Source organism: Vicia villosa, linkage group LG4 (assembly GCF_029867415.1).
Source record: "Vicia villosa cultivar HV-30 ecotype Madison, WI linkage group LG4, Vvil1.0, whole genome shotgun sequence".
Taxonomy (NCBI): domain Eukaryota; kingdom Viridiplantae; phylum Streptophyta; class Magnoliopsida; order Fabales; family Fabaceae; genus Vicia; species Vicia villosa.
In genome coordinates this window covers 158,898,774-158,916,382 of record NC_081183.1, presented here as the reverse complement: position 1 = coordinate 158,916,382, position 17,609 = coordinate 158,898,774, and positions in this window count along the sequence as shown.

The following is a 17,609-nucleotide window of genomic DNA, read 5'->3' as shown; positions in this document are numbered from 1 at the left end:
ATTTACCAATAAAAAATATGTAGTATAATAAATTTCAATTTAATTTTCAAAATATTAAAATAACATGTCAAATATAAGAGATTTTATTGGTTGCATGTGTAAAATTATTTTACATTGATAGTGTACTACTTTTAAACTCTATATGTGTTGGATTGGTCGGATTAATCAGTTCAACAGAAAACTAAAGCTTGCATAGGTCCAGCCAACCTTTTTAAATAAATATGACATCTAAAATCATATTCCTCTATTATTTATTATACGCAAAATGATAATGAATAAATGATGTATTTAATTTATATATATTTTAAATACTTTATTTATTGAATGAATATAACAAGTCAAATTTATGTATAAAAGAGAATGAAGGGTGTAAGAAACAAGAAAGACATATGTGATGAAAATGAAAAGCGCAAAAATGAAAAAGAAAAAAAGGAAACCTTGCACAAGGAGAACAAGAATAAGAAATTAAAGCAAAACAATGTTTAGATGAGGTGTGCATTAGGATTAAAGACAAACTTATGAATCTATACAGATCTAGTAAATAAGGCCAAATGGGCCTCATATGGAGAACAATAGGAGTCTCGAGAGAGAAATTAGGAAAGAAGTTTGGAGAATTTGTCCTACACACATGTTTTTTTTACCTGAAACCTCTTAGTGTGTACAAATACTAGTACAATTTTTCCAAAGTATCTTTAAGTAAATCAAATGTCTTGTAATAATTGAGAAAATTATTTATTATTACTTATTTAGAAATATTTATAGGGTCATGCTAACATGTGTCTTTATAGCACATGTATTATAATTAAAAAAGTATGTGTAATAAAGTCAAATTTAAAATTTTTTAAAGGTAAATGCTAACGAATGTCCTTGAAACACTTTTTAAGGGATTAAAGTAGTAAATTTTTTTAAAAATGCGTGTATTCAATGCATTGGAAATTGAAATATTGACTTTTGTAAAGAATAATTTCTTTATTTGGGTATCCTTAAATAGTGTCCTGAAGGCACTGGTTAGAAAGACCCAATTTTAAAATATTAAATGCACGCATTTCAAAAAAATATTTCTATAAATAGTGTATTAACTTGTGTCTTTGGGGCACACGTTAGTTTTTCCCATATTTATATAATAGTCAAACTTAAAATAGTAATGTCAAATAATTGAAGATGTATAATTTGTCAAAGATATAATAGTAATATCAATTATTGCCTTAGTGTAATAGTAGTATTTTCAGTAGTAAAAATATTCCTCTTTGGATCATGTGATACTATTTTACTTTTTTCTTCATTTTCTCTTAGTTTGATATTATAACTAGATTATCAACTAATATCGTCATATTAGTTCACAAATATTAACTAAGTTAGATTCAAATATCCGGCTTTTCTCAACACGCTATCAGCATGATCGTTTTTATTAGAAGTTTTTATTACATTAGGTATATATATACTCTATATTTATCACTTAAATCTTATTATTACTATTATTATCATTATTTGTCCCCGTTATAGAAAAATGGCAATCCGTCAAATGATTTATAACTAGAATGACTATTATCGTTATTATTATTTTACCCCTTTCCTATACAAAACTGACAATTTGTCAAGTGCCCTATAATAAGTGTGGCTATTATTAATTTATTATTATAAACTTTATGTGGAGGTCTAAAATCTCATATATATATATATATATATATATATATATATATATATATATATATATATATATATATATATATATATATATATATATATATATAGATATTAACTTTTATCTTTAGTGGGGGTCTAAAATCCCATATGCAGTTACTAACTTTTATGTTCAGTGAAGATTTAAAATTCTATATGCAGTTACTAACTTCTATATTTAGTGGAGGTAAAAAACCCCGTATGCATTTACTAAATTTTATATTTATTGGAGATCTGAAACCTCATATGTAGTTACCAACTTTTATATTTAGTCGAGGTCTAAAACCCCATATGCAAATACTAACTTTTATATTTAATGGAGGTCTAAAATCTCATATGCAGATACTAACTTTTATATTTAGTGGAGGTCAAAAACCCCATATGCATATACTAATTTTGATCATATATATTCATTTACCATATATGTTATCTTATAATTATATCTAACACTTTGGCTAAATGATATTTAACACACTTAAACTTTTCTTTTTCTTTTTTTCCTTTTCTCCAACGATAACTATAACGACCATTTTCACAAAATCATCTCTATAAATACTTCAACTTCTTTCATAACTTTCATGTCATTATCAAAATATCTATCCATATTTTCAAATGACGAAATAATTTCTTTTATTCATTATTATTCTTGTCAATATTTTGTTCCTTATCGGTATTATCAAGCATGAAGAATTAGGTAAAGATTATGTAGCATTAAGATATTGATTGTTTTACCATTACTAGTCTTAGCTTGGTTTCGTTATACATTTCATTGTATGCTCTAGCTAAAGTGGCTTGACTATCACAATATATCAACACCTTTGAAACATTGTCTTTAGCTAATGGAACTTCCAACTGAAGATCCCTCAACTATTCAACTTGTTGACTTGCGGAAACAAGATCCACGAACTCCAATTCCATAGTCGAAGGAGTAATACATGTTTGTGTCTTTGTCTCCCGAGAAATTACACCTCCAAAAAGTATAAATATCCACCCAATTGTAGATTTATAACCACCAACACTCGATATCCAACTCGTATTGGTATACCCTTCTAATATGGCGGGAAATATATCATAATGGAGGCCAAAATTGTTGTTTTTCAAAAGATAACAAAAATTCTTTGTGATGGTCTTCTAATGCTCACAATTTGGATTGCTAATAAACCTATTTATTTTACTAACTGTAAATGCTATGTCAAGTCTGATACATTGCATCAAATCCATTAGACAACCATTTGCACTTGCATATTTCAATTGAGCCACAACTCTTCCATCACTATTTTAAAGTTTGACACTATGATCAAATGGAGTACTCACTTTCTTAAAATGTAACTTTTTAAACTTATCAATTACTTTCTCATTATATTGTGTTTGAATAAGTTCATAACCCCCATTTTTTCGCTTTACTTTGATCCCCAAAAGTGCATCAACTAGTCCAAGATCATTCATCTTGAATGTGGAAGTTCGAAACCTCTTTGTTTATAAAATTTCATTCTTCTTGTTTCTAATGATCAACATGTAATCAACATATCTACAAAGGAATGTGACAATGATCTCACACAAATTTGTGTACAAAAAGTTCACTAGAATTAGATGAAGAAGGTTTTTAAATGATCATGCATGATGATGCAAAAAGGTTTAAGATGAAGTGAGAGATGAAATTTTGAGAAATTTGAAGTAATATAGTATGAATTGCATTAATCACTTTGGTTATGTTCACTTCTCTCAAATCTTCACTTGAATTTCTATGTTCAACCTTCTTGATCAACTTCATCATTAATGTGCATGACACTTGATTCTTTTCTTCTTTGATAATCTCTGTCTTCATCAAAAGTTGAAATAAGATGTTTTCTTCATAATCTCCCCCTTTTTGATGATGACAAAATCTTTGAATTCTTCTTTGGATAAGATTGAATAGTACCCCTCCTAAGTTGTGTGTCTCCCCTTTAATTTGTGAATTGTGCAATGACAGAGTCAAACTTTTGATGTCATTGTTTCAGTGCTTATTTTAATGCATGCAAGGATTTGACATGCTTCCACGTCTTTTGTTCATTACCAACAAGCACATAGTCTTTTGGTTTCTCCATGTAAATCTCCTCACTAAGATATCCTTTTAGAAATTTCATTTTAACATCCATTGGATGAACTATAAGGTCATGCAAAGAAGCTAATTCAAATAATACTTCTAATTGTCGTTGTCCTTGCTAGCAGTGCACACGTGTTGAAACAATCAACACATTCCTTTTATCTAAACCTTTTGGCTACTAATTTGTCCTTGTAGGCTATTAGTGTACCATCACTATGATACTTCCTTCCAAACTACCACTTGCATCTAATGGTTCTTAATTTTTTAGGTATATCAACATGTTCCCAAGTATGTTTTGACATTATTGAATCCATTTCGTCTTGGATAACATCATGGCAAAAGAACGAGTCCCTTGAAGTTACTACTTCCTTATAAATCTTAGGATCATCTTCCAATTGAAGAATAATAGGAGTCTTACGAACAAAATTCTCATTATTTCCTTCTAATATATAAAAGAAATAAATCGAGAATCAATTTTATCCGGTTCTAGATTCTTAGCCTTTTAGACTCTCTTGCTTTTCCCATAAAGTGCCATTATGTTACTGTAACCTTACATTTGAAATGCCATTATGCTATTGTAACCTTACATTTGAAATCTTTTAAGGGCACATAAAAATGCTTTCCAATTCCATCATTCAATTATGCCTGCATAAGGATTGTTAATAAAAGGGCACAATATAACAACAAATTTTCAAATCTTGCTAACCCTAAAATTCCAAAGTCCATTCATATACTATCTTTTCCTCTTTCATTTTCCCATCGTTCATTCAGAGAGAAAAAGTCACCAACCTCTCTATATTCCATCTATTTTTTCTTCTCTCTATCTAGATGCATTCCCTTCTCTCTTATGATACCACTTCTTTTAAATTCATCACCACTGTCTTCTTCCCTTTCTCTTCATATCACCCTACAAAATTCATTTTCTCTTCCTTTCTCTCTACTTTTTATCCTCTTTCCATTATTTTCCTCCATGAAATTTTATTTGCAATTCTATCGTGTATCAGAAGCGTGCAAAATTCCGTTTGTATCAAATGAAAACTGAAAGGTAAACTCTTTTATAAAATTAATTTTAAAATTCTTTCATTACGTTGTTGTTCCGCCTCTTCTTCCTATATACAAGTTGGTCGCTGCATTGTTGTTATTCCTACTTAATTAAAGTATTCATATCGTCAATTTCGTCTTTGTCTGTTGTTTTTTCTCCTTTCAATTTACTAGATACTCTTTACCGGAACTTTAAAATGTTATCATGTTGTTGTTCTTCCTTTACTATTAGGTACCTTTGGTGCCTTTAGTGTATTTTAGGAGATAAATAAATGATTAAAATAATACTAAGATGAAAGAGAATGAAAGTTATGTGATATATAGAACCAAAGTTACAAAGGCATGGTATATGAAAGGTAGCCAATCCTTTCCCGTCACTAACATCCATTTTGTTTCGTTTCTACAAATTGCAGCTATATTGTTATTAGGAAATTTCTTTACCTACCTCTCTACTTTTTTGGTCACTTCTGGTGAAAAATCCAAAATACCCCTAATTTCGGAAATGCATTTTCGAAATGTTTTTTTTTCTTCAATATTTGTCTTATTTCGGAAATGCACTTCCGAAAACACGAAAAAAAGGTGTTTTCGGAGATGCATTTCCGAAAACACCCCATTTTTGGATTTTCGGAGATGCATTTCCGAAAACACCCTTTTTGGGAGAGGGGTGTCTTCGGAGATGCATATCCGAAAAATTCCAAGACCAAATTGGTCTTGGAATGTTTCAGATATACACTTCAGAAATAATTTAATAATTATTAAAAAATTAAAATCAAGGTGAATCAATACAATTAATAGGTATAAAATCAAGGTGAATCAATAAAATGAAGGTGAACCAAAATTTCTTAAACAATTTTAAAGTTAAAAATTATTTTACTAACTTATAAAAATCAAAAACATTTTAATTTCATAAGTAAATTTTGAATTATATATAATTAAATATAAAATTTATTCATTAAATAAAATTAAGACAAAATCTTTTTTTAATTTTTTTAAACTAAATAAAAAATTATAACTCATTTTTAATTATGAATCAGAATAGAAATATATAAATATATAATAATAATTATTAATTTTGTAAGTGAAATATATAAATATATAATATATAAATATATAATAATTATTATATAAATATATAAATATATAATAATAATTATAAATTAAAACACTCATTTTTTTAATTTTTATAATTATTATATAAATATATAAATATATTTATAATTAATATATAATAATTATTATATAAATATATAAATATATAATAATTTTTATAAATATATAATAATTATTATAATTATTATATAAATATATAAATTAAAACACTCATTTTTTTAAATTTTTTTGTAAATATATAAATATATAATAATTATTATAAATATATAAATATATAAATTAAAAATTATAACTCATTTTGTAGGTGAAATTATTTTAATTTTTTTAATTAAAATTATTTTAAATTTTAAAATATGAATCAGAATAAAAATATATAATAATTATTATTCATAACTCATAAATTATATCAAAATATATAATTATTATTATTTATTACTCATAAATTATATCAAATTTATGATATGTGAATTAATTAATATCCTAAAATTTTTAATTTTTGAGATTTTTAAATGTTTTTTTTTCGGAGATGAATCTCTCCGAATTAATCAAAATCTCAATTTTGGGATTTTTTTCGGAAGTGCACTTCCGAAATCTGGAAAAATTTAGAAAAAAAATATTTCGAAAATGCATTTCCGAAGCAGGGGTAAAATGAGGTTTTCGCTGGGGTGACCCCATAGGAAGGTGGGTAAAGAAAAAACTTTGTTATTAATGGCTATGAACGATATCATCAATTTGAGGTGTTGAATATTTATTTAGGGGTTTATTATTTCTGAATCTTAGTTTTGTTTTAGAAGGGGAAATTTTAGTTATCTTATAGGCTATGATTATAATGTTATTATTATTTATACAATATTTGATGTTTCTTTATTATTGTGTTTATTTCTCAATAAAATTGGTTTAATATAGAGAGGATGTTGAGTTGATCATGCAGTTTTTGAGGTGCTCTAACTGTAATGATATGTTACAAGGATGAAGTTATTTTGTTTTCTATAATTGCAAAATCCTACACCAGGAAATTTTATATTGAGTTTGCTGAATTCGTGTGGTCTCAAGAAAAATTGCATTTATTCTCTAGAAATAAGTATCGTAAAAAGATATTACCATATAACAATGTTAATTTATCCTGGAAAATAATTTCACATTGGGCGGTGGATAATTGAAATGATGGAGTCTGCGAAGAAATGACAGTTTAAAATTTTGGATGCGACTTTGAATGCTTCAACGAGTTAATATCTTAGCCGTTAGACCCACATGAACCAATATCCTTTTTCAACAATTTTTTTCATTTTGAATATTAATAGTTGGCCTTGAATAAATAACCATGAATTATTTTAAATTCAATACAAATAATAAAAATTTAATGTCATAGTGCAATTTGTTTTTTTAAAAGAGCAAAAAGAAACTATTGTATATTAAAACTAAGGCATCCGAAATGCCCAAGCAAGAATATAAGGTTTGTTCCTCCTCTTACAACTGATCCATGAAAATAGTATGGCCTCCTGTCAGTGTCACAGTACAACTATCTATCATATAAGAAAAGTCTACCATTTCCTCATCTCTTAGCTATGCCACATCAGCCTCTCTTCTCACAAAAATCCACATCATTCCTTTCCCATTGTAGGATTGAACTTTAAACCTCCAACCTCTCATGATCTCGCAGTTACAAATTATTTACTTTCTCTGGCCATTCACATTCACAACTGCTTACAGCACTAATGACCTCATATAATGCTTCTGCCTTCCAAGCCCCTTCTGCCTTCCAAGCCCTCCACCTTCCACGTTCCAAAACACTTTTATCATTACTATATATAACCATCATACTTTCACATTATCTATCATATTCATCAAACCTAATCGTGGAAAATTTTGGTTTATACTATTTTTGCAATTACAGCCGTTCCCACGACTATTCATGTGGAAAATTTTGGTTTATACTATTTTTGCAATTACAGCCATTCCCACGACTATTCATGGACAAACCAGAATTTAACATTTTTTTCTTTCATAGAAAATATCTTTCATGTTAGCAGGTTGAATTTGTAGTGTATCATTCTGAAGTACTAATTGGCGTTTCATGTTATTTGCAGGTTGAATTTGTAATGTATCATTATGAAGTACCAATTGGCGTCACTCCAGAGTATATGTTTCGTTTTTTACATGGGTTGTTTCCAATCCCTATTTTCTACTTTTTAGTAACAATTTAAATATTGTCTTAATATGTGTTTTGAATTTTTTTCTGGTGCAGACAGGAGAAAACATCGTCTATACGATTCGTTTGAAATAAATATTCTTCTTTGACTGTCCCGAAAGTTTGAGCTGTAGAAGTAGAAATCAAGTTGGCTGGTGTCAATATACAATGGAGAATCTGCTTGAAATTATTGGGTTATGCTTGCGCAAGTTTTGTCAAAAATGTAGATATTATACTATGTAAATAACATGATATTTTATATTAATTCATAGAATGAACTTTAATTTTTTATATTTTAAGTGCAAATATTAATAAATAAATCTTAATTGATTGATTTTATGTTTGAGTGATATTTATATTAAATCTTAGTAATTATAGAAATTGTAGATATTATAATATGTAAATAAGATAATATTTTATATTAATTCATAGAACTAAAAAATATTTTAGTTAGGTCAAATTAAGAAATTAAGGTTATCAATATATACAAAGTTAGTTTTATAAAATATTATTGATATTTATTTATTATAAGGTCGAACAAAATAAAAAATAAAGATAAAATATTAAAAATTAAAAATGTATACATAATTTTGAAATTTATAAGAAAATCGAATCAAAGAGTAAAGAAAAAAACATTATATTTGTTTAGGTAAATAAAGAGTTTTGAAATGAAAAGACATAAATCATTTACCTATAAAAAAATTAAATATCATAATCATTTTACTTGATTGCAACTTTAATTTTTGAATTAATCTGATTGCAACTTTTGATTTATTATTTTGAATTTTTTTATTTAATGTGATTACAATTTTTAACTTCTTATCCATAATAATCCAAGCATTATGGTCGATTTGAACGTGATTTTAAAGAATGGTTTGTTGAAATAATGAAGCAGCACACCTATTTTCTTGATATGGAAATAATTGGTATATTATTGCAAATTTTAATAAATAAATTTCATTTATTAATTGATTTTATCTTTGAGTGATATTTATATTAAATCTTAGTAGCTATAAAAATTATAGATATTATAATATATAAATAACATAATATTGTATATTAATTTATATAACTAAAGAATATTTTAGTTAGGTCAAATTAAAAAAATTAAGTTTATCAATATATATATATATATATATATATATATATATATATATATATATATATATATATATATATATATAGATAAAATTTATAAAGTTAGTTTATATTATTGATATTTATTTATTCTAAGGTCGAACAAAAATAAATAAATATAGAATATAATAAAATATTACAAATTCAAAACATATACATAATTTTGAAATGTATAAGAAAATATAATCAAAGAATAAAGAAAAAAACAGTATATTTTTTTTAGGTAAATAAAGAGTTTAGAATGAGAAGACATAAATCATTTACTTATAAAAAAGTTAAATATCATAATTATCTTTAGTAATCATTGATCGATTGATTGCAACTTTTAATTTATGATTTAATGCATGTGATTGCAACTTTTGATTTCTTATTCTTTTAGTACTTACCATATGTATATTTAAATTATTAGATTTGAGAAAATATTGTACTTTTATATCTTACAAAATTATATTGTTTTTACAATATTGTATGATTTACCTAAAAATAATATAATTTTGAGTAAATATTGTACTTTTGTATGATTTACCTAAAATTATCTAACTTTGTAAGATATGCCTTTTTAACGACCCATACCTTAAAATCAGTACGTTGGGAATAATTTAATTGATATAGAATCAATACATTAAAATCATATCAATTACTTACCAATATCTTAATTGGTATAAAATAAATACGTTACAAATATATTTAGTAATCCAATTATATTGATGTTGTATCACCAAAAATTGAGTGAATCATATTATCATTAAAAATTAATAAATATAATTTATCTCACTTGATTTCCTTCAAAATTATTTAATAGAAACTTTCCAAAATAATGAATTTATCAACATAATTTTGAAACCAAATTTCATATGGTTAGAAGATTTTTAACCTCTCATTTAGCAAAAGGATAAATATTATTAGATACATATTTTAATAAAATGTTTTAGGCATATCATTGCTTTTATATATTGTATGGAGTTTTTTGATAAAAAATTCATAGATATTATTATAAAAATAAAGTATATTTTCAAAATATTTAAAATACAACATGTGCCATCGTCATTCTCTGTATAGAAAAACTAACTACTATTTTCTATTTTCACTTTAATAAGATTTCTTACTAATACTACTAAATCATTTAAAATATAAAATGAAACATAAGTACTATTTTCTATGGGTGTTATTTAAAAACTAACTACTATTTTCTATGGGTGTTAATAAGCATAAGTAATCGAATGAAACATAAGTATTGTATGAATAAATAGTAATAGAATGAAACATAAGTAATGTATGAATAAGTAGTAATAGAATGAAACATAAGTAATATATGAATAAATAATATCAAAATTGTATGATATTTTTTATTAATCATCAAATTTGTTTGTCATTTATAAAATTTAAAATTTGATTGAACAAGTTCATCAATAATCAATATATATATTTATCTATATATAATATAATATAATTGAAATATTACCATTAAAACTTTAATGGGTCAATTCTATCCAAATACAAAATAATATATTACGGATACACACGCGTAATTATATGGTACGGACATATGGTACTGATATTAACACATTTAATTAAATGTAATAACGAGAATAAGTTTACAATTGATTTAAATAGTTGGCTTAATTGCAACTTTGGTCCCCCTATTTTGTCTTTTTCTCGATTTTAATCCCCCATTTTTAAAACTACAATTTTGGTCCCCTTTTTGAGTTTTCTAATTAAAAAGAGACAGGAATATGGACTAATTTTGCAGAAAAATACAAAATAGAGGGACGAAAATTGCACATAAAACTTAAAAAAGGGACTAAAATAGTAATTTTTAAAATAGAGGGATCAAAATCAAGAAAATGACAAAATAGGAGGATTAAAGTTGCAATTAAGCCTAAATAGTTTTATAAATAATTCCAAAACAAAAATATTTATATATAGGAATAATTAACTCTTGATTCAAATATTTTATATATGGAATAATATATTTGATTTGTAAATTGAGTTTAATCAATTATATTAAATATTTATTATTAATTGTATTATATAATTTGATATAATATTTCTTCGTTATAATTTGTCAATTTAAGATTTTTGTTATTATAAAAAAATTTAATTATCATCAAATATTTTTAAACAATGTTAAAATTAATTTATTTTTGTTTCAAAAATATCATCAAAATATTGAATATTAATAGAAACATAAAGTTACTGATAAAAAAATTGAATATTAACGGGAACATGTAGTTATTAATCAAAATATTGAATATTAATAGAATTTTTTTTAATATTAATGGGTACATGAAGTTACTAATTAAAATATTGAATATTAAAGATAATATTAAATTACTGATCAGAATATTAAATGTATTGAATATTAAAACGGAAACATGAAGTTACTGATAAAAAATGGCATGTTAACGAGAGCATAAAGTTACTGATCAAAATATTGAATATTAACGAGAACACGAAGTTATTGATCAAACTATTGAATATTAACGGGAAAACAAAGTTATTGATCAAACTATATTGAATATTAACGGGAACATGAAGTTATTAATCAAAATATTGAATATTAACCAGAACATGAAGTTAGTAATCAAAATATTGAATATTAACTTGAGTATTAAATTACAGAGCAAAGTATATAATATTAACGGGAACATTGAGTTACTGCTAAAAATATTGAATAATAACGGAAACATGGCGTTATTAATCAAACTATTGAATATTAACAGGAACAAATTTGAAACATTAAAAGAAACACGAAGTTAGTGATCAAAATAATGAATATTAATGGGAACTTGAAGTTATTGATCAAAATATTGAATTTTAACGGGAACATGAAGTTACTGAACAAACTATCGAATATCAACGAGAACACGAAGTTACTGATCAAAATATTAAATATTAAGGGGAACATGAAGTTACTGGTCAAAATATTGAATATTAATGGGAAATGAAGTTTATTGATCAAAATATTGAATATTAGTGGGAACACGGAGTTACTGATCAAAATATTGAATATTAACGGGAGCACGGAGTTATTGATTAAAATATTAAATATTAATGGGAGCACAAAGTTAATGTTCAAAATTTTGAATATTATCGAAAACATTAAGTTACTATCCAAATTTTAAAAATTAACAGGAACAAATTTTGAATATTAACGGAAACACAAAGTTACTAATCAAAATAATAAATGTTGACGGGAACACGGAGTTATTGACAAAATATTGAATATTAACAGGAACATTAAGTTACTGATAATTTTTTTGAATATTAACGGAAACGAACTTGGAATATTAACGGGAACACGAACTTATTGATCAAAATAATGAATATTAACGGGAACAAGGAGTTACTGGTCAAAATAATGAATATTAACAAGAACATGAAGTTATTGATCAAAATTTTGAAAATTAACGGAAAGAAATTTGAAATATTAATGGGAATACGAAGTTACTTATCAAAATAATGAATATTAACGGGAACATGAAGTAACTGGTCAAAGTATTTTTCTATTAATTATGCATTTTAAATGAATCATTATTATAAATGGAGTTTGTAGTGGTTTCTCATTAGCCTACAAGATAGAGCTGATAGTTTGAGATTGGGCTGATAGTTTGTAGTTATAATTGAGCCAAAATAATTAATTTTCTCCTTAGCTAGCAAAAAATAATCGATTCTCCTTAGCTGATAGTTTGAGATTGGGCTAATAGTTATCACTAATTGAATTATATAATTTGATTGAATATTTCTTCATTCTAATTCGTGAATTTGCGATTTTAAAACTTTTCCTTCATTATAATTTGTTAAATAAAATATTACTATTTTTATAACTTTTTCAATTTTACCCAAAACTTAATCTTTTACTAATATCTTTTATTTTTCTCAATCACAATGCGCGAAAACGACGGGTACCCGTGCGAACGCACGGGTAAGACACTAGTTAATTATCATAAGTCATAATTATGCATATAATGTCTCTATTTTATCACTGTCAAAGCTATGTTCTATTGTTCATAATATCACATAAATATATATTTATTATTTGCTGTAACGTTACATTGAAAAACCATATTCAATACAAAATCATTTTATTTTAAGACATTTAATTCTTTTATAAGACATTTAATTTTAAAAAAAAAACAATTAAAATTGTTTAGATAATCAACAATTAAAATTATATTTGTAAGAAGTTTTATAATTTAAATTATATTTTAATTATTTTATCAATTTATTAATACGAAATGCAGTCAAAAATACAATGTGATAAATTTTTCTCTTCAAAATGTTAATTATTTTAAATGTAAGAAAGGTTGCAAAAAGTTTTATCTATAAATTTTATTTATTTTTTAAAGTTCTTTTTAAAATATATCTAATATATTAATTATAATTGCAAAAATATTATTTTTAGTATAATAAAGGATATTAAAAATTTCACTTATCAAAAAATGGTTGTGGCTTTTTCTGATAAAATTCTAACATTTATATTTAAAAAAAAAAGTTAGAAATATTTGTTTTTATAATGATCCAGAGCAATTGTTAAAATTTTATATATGAGTCATAAACACTCTTTTAATAAATATTCTAATTACACTAATAAAATAATATTTTAGTATATCTTTAGTTATTTTTCTATGTCATGACTACTGTAAAAAATGATTAATTTGTATTAAATAGAATAAGATTTCATGATATTGATTTAATCAAAAGATAATGTACTAAAAAGATTTTACTCTTTATTTATAAATAATAATAAAAAATTATATAACTAATAAATTAGTAATTTATTATCTAATATGCAAATGAGTTTTAGATTATGTAAATTTAATAATTCTTATTGTGTAGAGTAAAATTTGAAAAATTACTCTTTATAAAGAGCAAACAATTAATTTGATATATTTTAGAGTGAAGACCAATTTTAATCTGTCACAAAAATTAAATTTTTTATTTCAATTATTCTTAAATTCATGTAATATTTAGTTTCTTATTTTTTTATTTATTTTAAATTTATTTAGTTATCAAAGAAAGTTAAAAAAATTAAAATTTTACATTAAGCAAGGGTCAAACCAAAGACCTCTTGGTTAGGAGACAATCATGTCTACCACTAATTCAATCCGTTTATATTATATATAATGGTTTTTAAGGTAGTGAGATAAAATTTAGTGCTAAGAATAATAATATTAATTTTAATAAATATACTTATATATTTATTTAAGTTTATTATTCATTTTTCAGTACTACTAATGGTTATTTCTTCCACTATCCATTTCCTTTATTTCACATTACTTTTGTGAAAACAATTTTTTTATTAACTAGAGTTATTTTTTAATTCAAATACTATTTTATTATTTTTAATAAAAATAGTCCTTAATTATAGACTTAAGAAAACTAATTCATTAACCTTTTTAATTAATTTTGGAACGATTTTCCATCACAATCTCACAATCTCTCTTATTATTTTTTATCTGTAGTATAATAAAAAGAAATAAATATGCCTAATAATTATAAACCAATTTTACTTCGACAAATAAATATTTTATTGTGATTTTATTTTATGAATTTTTTTCTTTTTTACACATATATATTTTATTTTGCCTTTTGTGTTGTGTGTTTAGTATGCAATAATTTTTCTTCTTTTTAATAATTTTTTTTACATTTTCATTTAATTTTTATTAATCAATCATTATAATATCATTGTGGATAATGTTTTTTTTTTTACTTTTTCATATTATACATGGTATTTTATTTACAAATAATTAATATTTAATAATTAATTTATACCTTAAAAATAAATAAATAAATTTAAATATAAAATTTAATATTTTAAACAATTTTATTTTAAAATTTGTCTAGGACTTTATATTGGACCGGTGTTGGATAAACACGGTGAACAATTCCACTTAAAAAAATGCACACAACAATCATTTTTTATTATACTACTATATTTTTACTATACTATTATATTTTATCTAAAGTTTTTAAACATATAATTTATTATTATTTTTTAATTTTTAATTTTATACTAGTATTTTATGTGAAATAATTTTCGTGCATCGCACATCTACAACTACTAGTACAAACTAAGTCATTCACTTTGAGAGAGTAAGAGCAAAGGAAGATAACAACAGTGTGAAGGCTACGTTCAAATGGGCACAAAAAATCCTCAAAAACACATCATATATTACAAAATATTAAGGTAAATTTTAGAGGGAGCAACATTCATCCATCTCATCATCTTATTCAAAATCGATAGAAGGAAAACTCAATAAATACCTAGAATTAAAACAACATTTGATAAATACAAAAATAGCATAACTAATCATTTATATTACTAGAGAAGCACAATATATTTGTCTCTATAGACATGTATGGATAAACAATTTATTTGAAGCTTATAACACAAGTGCTTATCAAAATAAACACTTATGAAAAAGCTTGTATAAACTATTTTGCTAACAAAAAATAAAATAAATTTAAATAATTGCTATATATCTTATAAACATAAGTTATCTTTGAGAACTTATAAAAAAGAAATTTAAAAAAGTTTTTGAACAATGTTATAAACTATTTTAATAAGCTATTCAAACAGTGTCACAAAATTTATAACATCAGAAAAACTCAAATAAATCAATCCAAATATATATATATATATATATATATATATATATATATATATATATATATATATATATATATATATATATATATATATATATATATATATATATATATATATATATATATATATATGTATGGAATGGTGCGAGATTTTTTAAATTGATTTTAACACTGAAGCACTAGTTTCTAAAGGATTAACCTTAGTTTCATTCAACATTGTGGAGTGTGATTGCCTAATACTTGGATAAATTCTAATTATTTATGTTTTTTATTAGGTTTGTAGAAAATTTCACAAGGAAGGATTTTTAACCTCATACAAATTTTTTGAAAAAAAAAAAAACTCAATGAATGCATTTATGACATTATTGGTTCAATTAGAATCGACAACATCACATCATCCAACTCTACGTACTTACCAATAATACGAGTGAAGAACAATCGATTCGAAGAACAAAGTGAGACAAAACCAAAAACCAAGGAGAAGGATTAGAGATAAGAAATTTAGTGTCAAGTAAATTTAAAAAAATTGTAAATGGGAAGAAATGAAAAGGATTTTAAGGCTTATTATGACCGAAATTTATCAAGTTAGAGTTGTTTGTAATTTTGAAAATTCTTCTAGGTCTCTCTTTTAGTATAGTGAAGTTTGTGAAGTACTACTACCCCCTTTGATCATTTCCTTGGTCGCTTCTCCCTCTATCGAGTGAGTTACCCCAATCTCGATCGTTGTTGGTGTATTTTTGTAACATCAATTTAATTGCAGATTCATTTCCCCATCAAATTTTTCCATAGTTAAAAATTTGAACTTTCTCGAAATTGGTTCCTCGTGGATTTAATCGATGAATGTCCATGGTGTTATCTAATATTTGTTCTCTTGCTTTCATTGGCATGTTATTTTCATTGTTACAATAGAGGGAATTTGGATCTTCCATCTCCATTGTCATGTTTCATATGCCCACAATTTTGGATGTTGGAGTTGTGACTCTAATGACTTGGTTCGTCTACTGACTAATGTAAGGAGAGTTTGACTTCTAATTGTTGTTGTGTTAATGGGATCTTAAGATCTCTAAAATTCTATGAACCCCCACCCCCTCCATAGACATTAATGTTCTTCTATGAAAACAAATGATGGATCACTTCGACTGGTAATGTGGCTCCACGCTTTCGATTTCTTTTTCTCTAAATGAGGTAGGTGTATTGGATGATTATACATGGAGGTGTCTTATCTAATTTATGCTATAGTTGTTTAGAATCGTGTTGGTATAAGTGTAAAGGCCCCTGGGGCACTAGAACTCTCAAGACGGGTGAGAGATTCCCTAGCTGCCTATTTATCAAGCTAGACACCCATTTCTTGATTATTTCGCTCTTTAACAGGATGAAACATATGATTCATGGGAATGTAGGAGTGAACTTCCCCAATTTACAACGGTGTAAAGAGGAAGTCAAAAGGGGGGAGATCATGTTCTCCTGAATAATAAGGGAGTTAATGTGGATTGTCTTTATATAAGATTAAATAGTTGGGTTTGTTTTCTCTTTTTTAATGTGTGTTTCCTTGGAGTTTGATGCAAACAATATTTGGATTAGGCCTTTTAAGTCCATATCATTACCAATAGGGAGATAGGTTATCCATAAAGCCCCTGTTTCAAAAATCAATGAGGTTTACGAAGATGCATCTTCGTAATACACTTTGTAAGCCTAGACCTCAAACAATTAACACATGAAAGAAGAAAGTTAAAGAAAAACTTAATTTAATACCAAAAT